The sequence below is a fragment of the Dermacentor variabilis genome, chromosome 3 (genome assembly GCF_050947875.1).
Source record: "Dermacentor variabilis isolate Ectoservices chromosome 3, ASM5094787v1, whole genome shotgun sequence".
Lineage (NCBI taxonomy): Eukaryota > Metazoa > Arthropoda > Arachnida > Ixodida > Ixodidae > Dermacentor > Dermacentor variabilis.
Window position 1 is genome coordinate 222,249,621 of NC_134570.1, and position 12,945 is coordinate 222,262,565.

The window sequence follows — 12,945 nt, forward strand, 5'->3', positions numbered from 1 at the left end:
TGCAAGGTGCCGCGTTGCGCTCGATTTCGTAGCTTTGGACACTCCGAAGATCAGTGCGTGCGTACGTACGCTGCAGCTGTGGGGCCACCAGCGAACGAGGTCGTCGCGCAGATGACGATGGGTGCTGCTGAAGCCGAGGACGCCGCCAAGGGGGCTGGTGACCAGGACAGCGCCAACAATGCGGAAGTGGCATTGGAGGCTACGAAAGGTGTGTTCGTTACCCGTAGGCGTTACCCGTAGGCCGTAGGCGAGGCAGAAGGTGGGGATCCGCCCCCAACCAGCGACCCTATGCATACGAGCGGCAACGCTACCTTTAAGAGGCCGCTAGACGCTACCGACGGGAAAACAGCTGCAAAGAACCATGCCGACGGGCGACCTGCAAAGACAACTTTGACGAGAAAGCAGCTTCAAGCCCTCTCCAAATATTTATCCGGAATGGAAGGCCGGCGACAAGCCACAACAGTCCGCGGACCACACCAGACCACCGGACAATCCCGGAGGCGTCTAGCCGCTGGCTAGACGTTGTGGTGAGCACCGGGCTCCGGGCCTCTCTCACTTTCCCGTATTAGCAATGGCAACCAACCCTACGCTTAGCTTAGGCACCCTAAACGTGAGAGGTCTGACCGCCAAGCGTAAACAAAGCCAAGTGGACCGAACGATGGTGGACCAAGACCTCGATGTTCTGGCCGTGCAGGAGACAAAGGTCGAAGGGGAGAAGGAGTCCCGGGGCATGGTGCTAAGGTTCACGTCATTGTATTACGCGGTAGTGAGCCATGCTAAAGGAACGTCAGCGGGCGTTATTTTATTTATTAGGAAACTGCCTGGGGGGCTATCTACTGAAAGTTATTATTCGTGCCCTTCAGGCAGATTAGTGTATACTGACTTTACTGTTGGTGACGATTCCTGGCGTGTTTTGTGTGTATATGCGCCCAATGTTTGTGAAGAGAGCAATATCTTTTTTGAAACCTTAAAGACGCACATTTGCCTGAATAGAAAAATGATTATTATGGGGGATTTTAATTGTGTACTAACGGATCGAGATAGAACAGGCCGGAGAAGAAATGACAAAAGCTGTCATGTCCTTACCGAATTATTAGGTGAGTGCGACTTATTTAACGTGGCAGACAACCTGGTTGGAACACGCAAGGTTCAATATACGCACTTTCAGGGCAATAGTCACGCTCGCCTAGACAGGATGTACATACATTTCACTAGACGTAATACCCCTATGTCACAACTACGGCGTCGTGCTTCTTTCATTTAATGATCATTGTCTGGTCAAGACATCTGTTAGACGTAAAGGAAAACGCAACACATTTAAGTGGGAAATGTGGAAAATGAATTCCAAATTGTTAAAGGATGAGGTTTTTCTCAGCAATGTACAGAATCATTTGACGGAACTAGAAAAGAACAACGTTGCGCAAGTCACAGAAAAGTGGGAAAATTTTAAACAACGAATTAAACTAGCTGCAATCGATCACTCCTGTCAAATAAAGTATGAAGACAAAGCTAAAGAAAAAGAACTAAGGAGGGTCTTGGAAAAATTAACGGCCTTAGAGTGCAGCCAACCGGGCACACACAAAGACGATCTGCGCATCATAAAAGCGAAATTGGAGCTATGCGACGAAGAACGATATCGAGGAGCGATTATACGCGCAAGGGCAGAGGCACTGACAGCAGATGAGGTGCCAACTAAACGCGCACTCGGTCTTGAGAAGAGGCATGCACGACGTAATCACATAGATGTAATTCACGTAGATAATCGCCAACTAACCGACTGTGAGGACATAGCGAAAACGTTTTTCCAGCACTTTCAACAACTTTTTGCATCGAGCACTGTTGACGTAGATGCCTTTAGAGATACGTTTTTGGGACGCATGCCGCAACTCTGTGGCGAGACGAAGAACGGACTAGAGGCACCGATATCAGCACATGAAGTTGAAAAGGCAATTGATAATTAAAAAACAGGAAAATCGCCCGGTCCGGATGGCATTTGTGCCGCTTTTTATAATCAGTTTAAATCAGAATAGTCACCTCTGCTCGCTGACGTCTTTAAGGAAGCGTATGAAGTAAACGCATTGCCATATTCTTTCGGGGAAGCGCACACTGTGCTCATCCCTAAGACCGATGAGCCGGAGAAACTAAAACATGTAACATCGTACAAACCAATATCACTTGCCAACAATGATTATAAGGTATTCATGAAGATAATTGCTGGCAGGTTATAATCAGTAATGGAAACCATTGTAGGTAGGCACCAAACATGCGGTATCAAGGGACGTACCATTAGCACAAATATACGCATAATGAGATCAATTATGGAATGTTGTGATGCATTAAGATCGCGAGTTGCTATTCTGCAACTTGATTTGGAGAAAGCTTTTGACTGTGTTGCGCATGCCATTTTACTTGCCATTCTGAAACATACAAATGTCGGGTCCATAATTACTGACGGGGTAGCCATGGCGTACCGGAACGGCACTACTAAGCTTATAATTAACAAGTCACTGGGGGCCCCTTCAGCATTCAACGTTACGTACGTCAGGGCTGCCCAGCCAGCCCACTTCTGTTCTGTATTTATCTAGAGTCTTTATGCTTAGCACTGATTAAAAACAAATGTATTCATGGGTTTACGATGCAAGCGTCAGAAGTCAAAGTCCTAGCCTCTGCGGATGACGTATCCGTGTGTCGCAAAGACAAGGAGAGCGTTTTGCAAACCATAAACGTTGTTAAAAACTCTTGTCAGATCACTGGAAGTATAGTTAACTGGAGCAAGTGCCTAGGTATTTGGCATGGAGAGTGGCCTAAGACTCCCGCTATATTTGCCATTGTCACATGGTCAACAACGCCAGCAAAATACCTCGGTGTGCCACTTGAAGCTTATAAACAGAGCGACGAATACTGGGAGTGCGAGCTCAAAAGTGCAAAAGAAAAGGCCGAAGCGTGGAAAGCTAAACACCTTTCGGTATTCGCCAGGGCTACTGTGTGTAGCCTGTTTTTCGTAGCCAAGCTATGGTATGTTATGCAATTCATTTTCTGTAGCAGGACCAATGTGCAGAAATTGCACAGAGTTTTTGCTGTGTTTGTATGGGGTTCCGGATGGGAGAGATGCAGTCGCAACAATTTGTTCAGAAGGGTGAAAGATGGAGGATTAGGGCTGGCCCACTTGTTTGTGAGGCAGTTAGTTGGACGATTCCTTCTCTTCAGAAACAGTGATCCATTTCTTTAAATAGTCTGCAAGGTTAGACTAGCGCATTTGTTACCCGAGTTTATTGTATGCTCTCAAAGAATATCGGGGGCAGTGTGTGGTTTCTATGAGGAAATTGTGCTGAGTGTTCGTTTCCCTGCTGTACGGTTTTCCAAAGAATACTTATTTACCGTCACAAAAAAAAGGCTGCGCAATGATCTATTGGACAGCCTTTTTCCCCCACCTCTGTACCGAACTATATACAGTCGAGGACCAGGCCAGAAATTCTTGAAACGCGTTGAAAAAATGCAGGTACCGCCTGGTATGAAAACTTTCTTTTTCAAACTACACACGGGTACTCTCTGTTACAACGTTTTTAAAAGAAAGGGGCTTTTACATGCCATGGGGCTCACATTGCTTCATATGCAAACAACCAGAGACAATAGAGCATGTTTTTTTACACTGCTGGGCGGAAGTTTTCTTCTGGGATGCTCTACAGCGAACAATAAAGATAGAATTTCCTCTTGACCCACAGGGCATCATATATCTACCGATATATGGCGAGGACGGTGCACCTTTCGATCAGATAATGTTAACTGGCCTCTACTGTATATGGCGAGTCCGCATGGCAGGCTTCTACTGCGATCCCGATGCAAGACCAGCCCGTGTTTTCTTTCGAGAACAAATAACACGTTTTCTTGGTGTGCTTGCTACACAAGAGTGTCCTCCGCCTTGGATGGCCAGGATAGAACCCCTGGTTAATCTTAAAGAATTTTAAATGACGCCAGCCTAAATAAGAAAGGCGGCTTTTACTTATTAGTTGTAACGGATGAAATTTTCGTCTGTTTGTGTATATATGTTCATTATGTTCGCATTATTATGTGCTGATGATTACCGGCAATAAAGAAAAAAAAAGTCCGCGCGGCCTAATAGATAAGGCGTCTGATTTCTGATCAGAAGATTGCAGGTTCGAGTCCTGTCGCAGACGTTCTTTCAATATTTTTATTTACACTTTGAAGAATACATATTAAACTGTTGTGCACCGCCGAGGCACACTTGTCCGCGTGGACTAATTCCACTTCCGGCCTTCACAGCGTACGGACGTGCCATCATGTGCTCCCTTGTAGGGGCGGTTTCAGCGGCCCGTGTGGGCCGTGGTATCAGGTGTACTGAAAAGCCGGCTGAAGATTACCAGGCTGTTCTGCCTCATCTGCCCACAGGTGCTTCTGTTTTAAACACTGTTTTTTGCATGCCGATGTGAAAGCCAGGCCGTATCGAGTGGAGCATGTCCGAGATAGCCTTGCACTTCTTTCGTTGCTGCCGGGAGTGGTTGCCCTCGGGGCATACCAAATGAAACACCTGTGGGCAGTGACGTTTAAGGACGAGGAAGGCAAGAGGAAGATATTAGGAGCTGAAGCGTTCAACGTTAAAGACCGCCGCTGCATGGTCATCGACCCGCGCGACCGAGGTGTCCGACTGAAGCTACACTGGCTGCTTCATGGCGTACTGGACGAAGACGTGCGAGTGGCTTTGGCGCCGTTTGGAAAAGTGACACAAATCAGCAGAGACAAGTGGTAGGTCAAGGGCTGCATCGAGAAAGGATCAACCACCCGCTCGGTGACGCTGAAATTAAATCTGGGATTCACTGTGGATGACCTGCCACACCAACTGCTTGTTGCTGAGGATATGGCGCTCGTCTTCGTTCCTGGCAGAGCGCCGATCTGCCTCCGATGCCGTGGCATCGGACACATCCGGCGAGAGTGCCGCGTCCCACGATGCGGGGTCTGTCGTCGCTTCGGCCACGATGATTCCGAATGTGTGCGCGCTTATGCTAGCGTTACAGGCCCACTCCAAAGGGATGTAGTATCCGAACACCGGATGGACGCCGCAGATGCCGAAGAAGCTAGCAGGGAGGACAACGACGTGGCGAAGACTCCTGCAAAGCCCCTTGAACCCTCCCCAGGAGCTGTCCAGGAAGCGAACCTAGGGGATGAGCCCTTGGCTGCAGCCCCGGAAACGAAGCCAGAGACTGCAACATGTGACGCTGGCGTGAAGGCAGCAAGCGCGTCATCGTCACTGCCACAAGAAGTTGGCCAGGAAGCAATGGAGGTCGAGATGCTCATGGCCGGAAGCATCGCCGCAAAGCGTGCTCACGAAGACACTGGCAATACAGGAATAACTACTGCGTCAGGCACCGGCGAACCTCCACCGAAGGCATCGACTACGCGGCGGTCTTTGCTTAAACCGAAGCCCAACGTGCCGCCTGGCACTAGGGTGGCCCCTAAAACGTCTTCGCCCTAGCGGAGGACCCGTTCCAGCGGCCTTCGACGATGACCACAAAAACCCCACAGTTTCGATGTGAGTAGGACGCTTGGCCAAGCAACCCCATGAGATGGCGGCTAACTTTAAATCTAGCCTACGCGTTGCGACATTGAATGTGCGAGGAATGTGTTCGCGCAGGCGGCAATGCCAAATTAGTTGCATGCTTTTAGAGAATGACGTTGACCTTCTGGCTGTACAAGAAACAAAAATTGAGAGTGAGGAGCAAACAGAACAAATGGTTCAAGTTTTTCGCTCTCGATACAGTGTATGTGTGTGCCATGCTGTTGGACGGTCAGGAGGCTGCGTCATTTTTATTCGCAATAGCATATCAGTTGTTGAAAAAGTGTCCACCTGCGAAAGTGGGAGACTTGTCGCATGTGATTTTAATTTTGCTGGACTACTGTGGCGCGCTGTGTGCATCTACGCACCGAACAAAAATCATGAACATGAAATTTTTTAAAGTATGCTGAAGGGTTTTTGAAAACAGAACGACATGTTGTGTTTCTTGGGGACTTCAATTAAGGGGGGGGGGGGGGGGCGTCTGTGCAGCTGAAGATAAAACGACGAGCCTCAAAGTACGCGATAGAAGCGCTGAGCTGTTGAACGTGATAGTAATTGAGAGAGAGCTTGAGGACACTGGTTATGCAATGACGCGAGATGGCCAAGCACGGTATACGCACTTTCAAGGTGATTCCCATGCGAGGCTTGATAGAATATACATACCGGCGAAGTTTGTACCACTGTGTTCCTCTTATGAAACACAATATCTCAGTTTTAGCGATCATAGTTTGGTCTCGATTACGATTGGCGAAAAACGAAAGTGTCAAGTTTAATTGGTTCCTGTGAAAGTTCAATGAAAAACTGCTGCAAGATGAAGTGTTTGTAACGAGAGCCAAGGAGTATCTTTCAGATGCCCTGCATACGGAAACCAACAGTTTCATATCAGTGTGGGAGCAGTTTAAGTGCGACATTAAAATTGCCTGCCATTGATAGCGCATGTGTATTGCGTCACAAGGAAAGGCAACAAGAGAAACAGTTACACAGTGAGCTGGTGTACATGTTAGGGGTAGAACGGTAGAACATGAAGTGCCTGGAGCGTTTAAAAAAGAAATACGAGAGGTGAAAGCAAAACTCGAGTTGATCGACGAAGACAAGTACCGCGGCGCAATGATAAGGGCGCGCACTGAAAAGTTGTGGCTGGGCGAAACGCCCACTAAGCGTGTGCTTAGTGAAGAAAAGAAACATGCTGCAGATAAGGAGATAAATGAAATTCGGTATCGCAACCAAATTACACGACAAAGTGAAGAGATAAAACTTGCTTTTGTTGAATTTTATACCGAACTTCTTGAAGGAAGGATTTATGACCCCGAGTACTTCAAAACACACTTTCTGGCCCTTATGCCAAGGTTAGAGGACACAGTTAGAGAATCAATGGAATCTGAAATTACCGTGGCCGAAATTGAAGCGGCAATCGATGACTTAGGCAATGGGAAGTCACCTGGGCCAGATGGACTGGGTGCAGCCATATACAATTTTTTTAAAGCAGAAATAGCAGTGGCTATATACCGAGTGATCGCTGAATGCTATGAAAAAAAGCAAGCGCCTCTCTCGTTCAGGACAGCGCACGTAGTAATGACCCCCAAAACTGACGATCCTGCAAAATTACTTTCAGCTGAGTCCTACCGTCCCATTAGTTTGACCAATACAGATTTTAAAATATACATGAAGGTGTTAGCTAGAAGGCTCCAAAACGTTATTATGTCCATTGTTGGCCCGCATCAAACCTGTGGCATTAAAGGTAGAACAATTTTTACAAACATACACATAGCAAGAAGTATTCTGGAATGCTGTGACGCAGTGCATGATCGCGAAGCTATGATTCAGCTAGACTTACATAAAGCGTTCGACAAAGTGGTAGATAAAGTTCAGTTTTTATTGCTGGAACACGTAAATGTTGGATCTGTAATTAGTGAAGGTGTTAAAATGGTGTATCACGATTGCACAGCCAAATTAGTGATGAACAAAGAATTAAGTATGTCAATTCCTCTATGGTCGAGCGTGAAACAAGGATGTGCGTTGTCCCCTCTGCTTTTTCAATATACTTGGAGCCTTTTTGTTTGCGTTTGTTTGCAACACCATGTATTCGAGGCTACGCGTTTTTGAGCAGTGAAATTATGGTCTTAGCCTACGTGGACGACATAGTCGTGTTTTGCACTGATGCAAGTAGCGTGCAGGGAGTTGTCAGTGTTGCTAAGGCGTTCTGCACAGCAATTGGTAGCGCGATCAGTTGGCCGAAATGCCTTGGATTTTGGCATGGCAACTGGCAGAGCACACCCGTGGTGTACTGTAATATAAATTGGACTGTCTCCCCCGGAAAGTACCTCGGTGTCCCGCTAAACAACTACCGCAATGCTGAGGAATATTGGTCTGAGGAAAATAAGCGCGTCAAAAGTGCTACCGAGAAATGGGGTGGCCATAACTTTTAAATGTTTGCAAGAGCTTCCGTTTGTAATATTTTTTTAATTGCAAAAGTGTTCTACGTGTTGCAAGTGAAGACCATGGCAAGAACTTCGGTTCAGAAAATACACAGAGTGTTTGCGACCTTTATTTGGGGATCGCAATGGGAACGCACAAGCCGATGCAATCTGTTTCATAAGGTGAAAAATGGTGTGCGAGGGCTCTCACACCTATTTTTCAAGCAGCTGGTGAGCAGATTTTTCTTTGTGCGGGACCAAACTGATGTGTTTTTGAGAACTGTGATCCAAGCTCGATTGCAGGATTATCTATCTGACTTTGTCGTATCATCTGTTTCTTTGGGACCTGGACCGCTCAGTCCTTATTTGCGTGAAGTGGTTACTTATGTACGCCTGCTCAAGGCAAGGTTATCATATGAATATTTGTGTGATGTCACGAAAAAGCGTTTGTATACTGATATTCTTGATGTATTTTTACCATTACCGGTTTACCACGCTGCCTAACGGCTAGGTCCTGAGCGCGATTTGCTAAAGCGTGTTAAAAAAAATGCCAGCGAGACCCTCTGTTAAAACGTTCTTTCTTCAAATACATACCGACGCTCTCCCTGTAAAGCCATGGTTACAAAGTAAAGGTCTTTTTGTACCTTCGTCGGTAAACTGCTTAATCTATAATAAGCCGGAAACAATAGAGCATATTTTCCTTGACTGCCATGACGCCGTATTTCTGTGGGACGTCCTACAAAGAACAATTAAAAAAGAGTTGCCGATAAGCCCTTTTGGAATCCCGTTTCTTCCACGTGCAGAAACAGGGGAAGTGCCGAGTGATATGCTAATGCTGCTTTGCATGCATAGCGTATGGAAGACGAGGAGGGATATCAGGCATGGTCATACACAGGCTCACTCAGCAAGACACTATTTTGTTGAGAGTATTATATACACACGCGACTTGTTAAGAGCACTATGTGAACCCCCGGAATGGCTACCGTTACTAGACCAATTGGCTTCTGTGAAGCCCTTCTAAACTCCTTACGCTGGCCGAGCTGTGGCTGGTGTTTTTAGCATATGTACATGTCGCGTATTTGATCTTATTGTTTTCATTTGTGAAAAGGCAATAAAGAGAAAAAAAATGTCCGCGTGGACTAACGGATAAGGCGTCTGATTTCGGATCAGAAGATTGCAGGTTCGAGTCCTGTCGCAGACGTTCTTTGAATATTTTTATTTACACTTTGAAGAATACATATTAAACTGTTGTGCACCGCCGAGGCACACTTGTCCACGTGGCCTGAAAAGAAAAAGAAAAGGAAAGAGAAGGCCAGAGAAAAGGGTTTTAAATCATTATTGGAAAAATTGGCGAAGCTCGAATGCATGCAACCGGGCGCCCATCAAGAAGATATGCGCGCTGTTAAGAAGAAGCTCGAGGCGTTCGACGAAGAGCGCTTCCGAGGTGCGCTCGTGCGCGCGAGGGCAGAAAGGCTATCATGCGGGGAAACGCCACCGAACAGAGCGATGGGACTAGAAAATAAGCACTCGAGACGTAAGCAGATTGAGGCTACCGAATATGAAGGGGCAGTATTAACGGAGAATAATAATATAGGGCGTGCTTTCTTTGAGCATTACATAAAACTTTTTGCCTACAGGCCTGTCAACATGCACGATTTTAATCATTTATTTTTGCAACGAATGCCTCAGCAGTCGAGCGAAGTTAATGATACCTTAGAACGATCACTAATAGAAAATGAAGCGATGAAGGCCATCGAAGACCTGAAACCAGGCAAGTCGTCAGGACCTGACGGTCTTTGTGCCGCTTGGTACAAATCGTTTAAAGGCCACCTAGCTCCTATCTTAACAGCCGTTTTCAATGAAGCATACGAACTGAAAATACTTCCACCATCCTTTGGCCAGTCCCACGCAGTATTAATACCGAAAACAGAAGAGACCGAAAACGTCAAGCAACTTTCCTCCTACAGACCCATAGCGCTTACTAAATGCAACTACAAAATATTGTAGGTGCTGGCACGACGGGTCCAGTCAGTTATTCAGGAAGTAGTCGGCCCACACCAGACGTGGGGTATTCGTGGAAGAACAATTTCACTAACATCCATAAGATGAAGTGTGTGCTGGAGTGTTGTGACGCCATGCGCGATGCAGTAGCGATCCTCCAGCTAGACTTGGAGAAAGCATTTGATTGTGTTTCTCACGAGATATTGCTTACCATTCTTGAACACGTTAATTTCGGCCACATAATCACTGAGGGGGTGAACATGGCGTACCGGAGCTGCTATACAAGACATAATTAATCAGACGTTGAGGGACGAATTAACGAATCAGACGAATTAGCGTGAAGCGCTCCGTTCGCCAGGGTTGTACACTCAGTCCACACTTGTTTTGTGTCTACATAGAAACGCTATGTCAGGCCATCATCGAAAATGAATATATTAAGGGGTTTTTTCTTCAATCAGCAGAGGTGAAGCTATTGGCATATGCTGACGATGTGGCTGTGTGCTGTAAAGATAAGCAGAGTGTATTGAATACCGTTGGTATCGTCAGAAAGTTTCGTAATGACACTAACAGCTTCGTTAACTGGCAGAAATGTTTGGGGTTTTGGCATGGAAGATGGGCGTCCTCACCAGACCACTTTTCGAACGTAACCTGGGTCACGACGCCAGTTAAGTACCTTGGCGCACCCCTTGATGCCTACTAGGACAGTAGCGAGTACTGGAAGGAGGGGACAAAAGAACGAAAAGGAAAAGCCGACCGATGGAACGCCTGTCACTTGTCAATATACGCGAGAGCTACAGCGTGCAACATGTTTCTCGTGACAAAAATCTGGTACGTAATGCAGGTCCTACAGTGCTCCCGGATTAATGTGCAAAAACTGCACCGCGTGTTCGCTGTTTTCGTAGGCGCATCGAGCTGGGAGCGATGTAGCCGAGATAATCTCTTCCGGCGCGTGAAGGATGGTGGTCTGGGGCTGGCGCACCTCTTCTTGCGTCAACTGGTGAACAGGTTGTTCTTTTTTCGAGACACAAATGACCCATTTCTGCGTACCGTGATTCAAATGAGGCTGTCAAGAGCACTTCCCGAATTTCTTGTAGGCACCGAAATAATGCCGGGATCTATCCGCGGTTTCTTTCGGGAAATAGTTGATAGTGTTTCTTTTTTGCGTGTTCGTTTCTCAAGTGAATATTTGTGGAGTGCAAAACGAAAAAAGTTATACCGTGATTTGCGTGATAGTGTTTTGCTTGTGCCCATGTACAGAGCCGTCTACAGTGGAGGCCCAGGCCTAGACGTATTGAAAAGGGTGAAGATGATGCCAGTCCAACCAGCCACGAAATCTTTTTACTTTAAATTACATACCGGTACCTTACCTGTTAAAATCTTCCTGGAACAACGTGGGTTCCACATGACATGGGGAACCCACTGCCTCATTTGTAAAAAACCGGAAAGCATGGATCATGTCTTCATCCACTGTTGGGAGGGGGTTTTCTTCTAAGACGTGTTGCAAAGGACCTTGAAAAAGGAGTTACTGATAGATCCACACGGAATCAGGTTTCTGGCAGTAAATGATGACGAAGGATTCCCGTACGACCTTATCATGCTTACGGGCCTCCACTGTTTATACCGCGCCAGAATGGCGGGCTACCATTGTGACCCGGATGCCCGACCGGCGCGTGTATACTTCCGAGAATGTATGCAGCGATCTGTAGAAGTACAGAAGTTGCAACAGCCTGTTCCTGAGTGGCTGCCGAGGGTTGAACCCCTGACAGCGCTCAAGAAATTTTAATACGACAATGTCATGCCACAGTAGCGGACGGCAACGAATGTGCACATTATTGTTCTTTTTCGGTCTTTGTATTCATTATTTCTTTTTTTCGTTTTCTTTTTCTACGTTTTTGTGTATATCATTCAAATCAAATCAAATCAAGTTTATTCATTACAAACAAAGAAACGGTTACATTTTCGTTTTACAGACGAGGGTCCCAAAGTCGAAGACTGTAACCGGGACCCTCAGTGGGTAATCATAAGAAAAAAATTGCATAGGTGGCAGGACAGAATTAAAATTTATAGAATGTACACTAACAGAAACGAAGAGCTCTAGTGCAACAACAGAAAAGTGATTATGAATACAATGTACAGTTCTACTAACAAAAAATAATAATATCGGCGTACAACAGAACCTTTAAATTATGTAAAGAAGGAATGTGTGTTGTGGTGACGTGTCGAGGACTGGCAATGAAGAAAAAAAATTGTCCACGTGGCCTAATGGATAAGGCGTCTGATTTCGGATCAGAGGATTGCAGGTTCGAGTCCTGTCGCAGACGTTCTTTGAATATTTTATTTACAGTTTGAAGAATACATATTAAGCTTTTGTGCAGCGCCGAGGCACACTTGACCGCGTGGCCTGATTCCACATCCGGCCACCGAGCGTGACGGGCGTGTAAATCATGGGCTCCGTAGGAGCGGCTTCAGCGGCCCAGACAGGCCGCGATAACAGGATTTCTGCCTCGGACGACGACAATCAAGTTGTTTTGCCTAGTCCACCAACAGGGCGTTCTGTTTTGAATAAGGTTTTTCTACACTGTGATATCAGGGCCCGCCCATACCGGGTGGAATATCTTGGAGATGTGCTCGCTCAGTTATCGCTCCTGCCGGAAGTGGCTGCTCTCGGGGCCTACCGTATGAGCCATGTGTGGGCCGTGGCCTTCAAGGACAGCGACACGATGAAAAAGATCGTCAGCGATGGAGAGCTGCAGGTCAAAAAGGGCCGGTGTCTCGTCATCAACCGCGCCAACCAGGACGTACGCCTGAAAGTGCATTGGCTGCTGCCCAGCGTTCCTGACGAAGACGTACGTTTTGCATTCGCGCCGTTTGGAAAGGTCACCGACGTCGTCCGCGAGCGCTGGCGGGTTCACGGCGTGGCTGGTAAGAACTCAACAACAAGGCTGGTTACGCTGAAGTTGA

At 46.7% G+C, this 12,945-nt stretch overlaps 1 non-coding gene across 1 annotated transcript; it reads left to right on the forward strand.

Annotated features, from left to right (window-relative positions):
• The first annotated feature begins 12,232 nt into the window (after positions 1-12,232).
• Positions 12,233-12,305, forward strand: TRNAR-UCG (transfer RNA arginine (anticodon UCG)). The gene has a single exon. It is a non-coding gene; the product is annotated as a tRNA-Arg (tRNA).
• Positions 12,306-12,945: the final 640 nt, after the last annotated feature.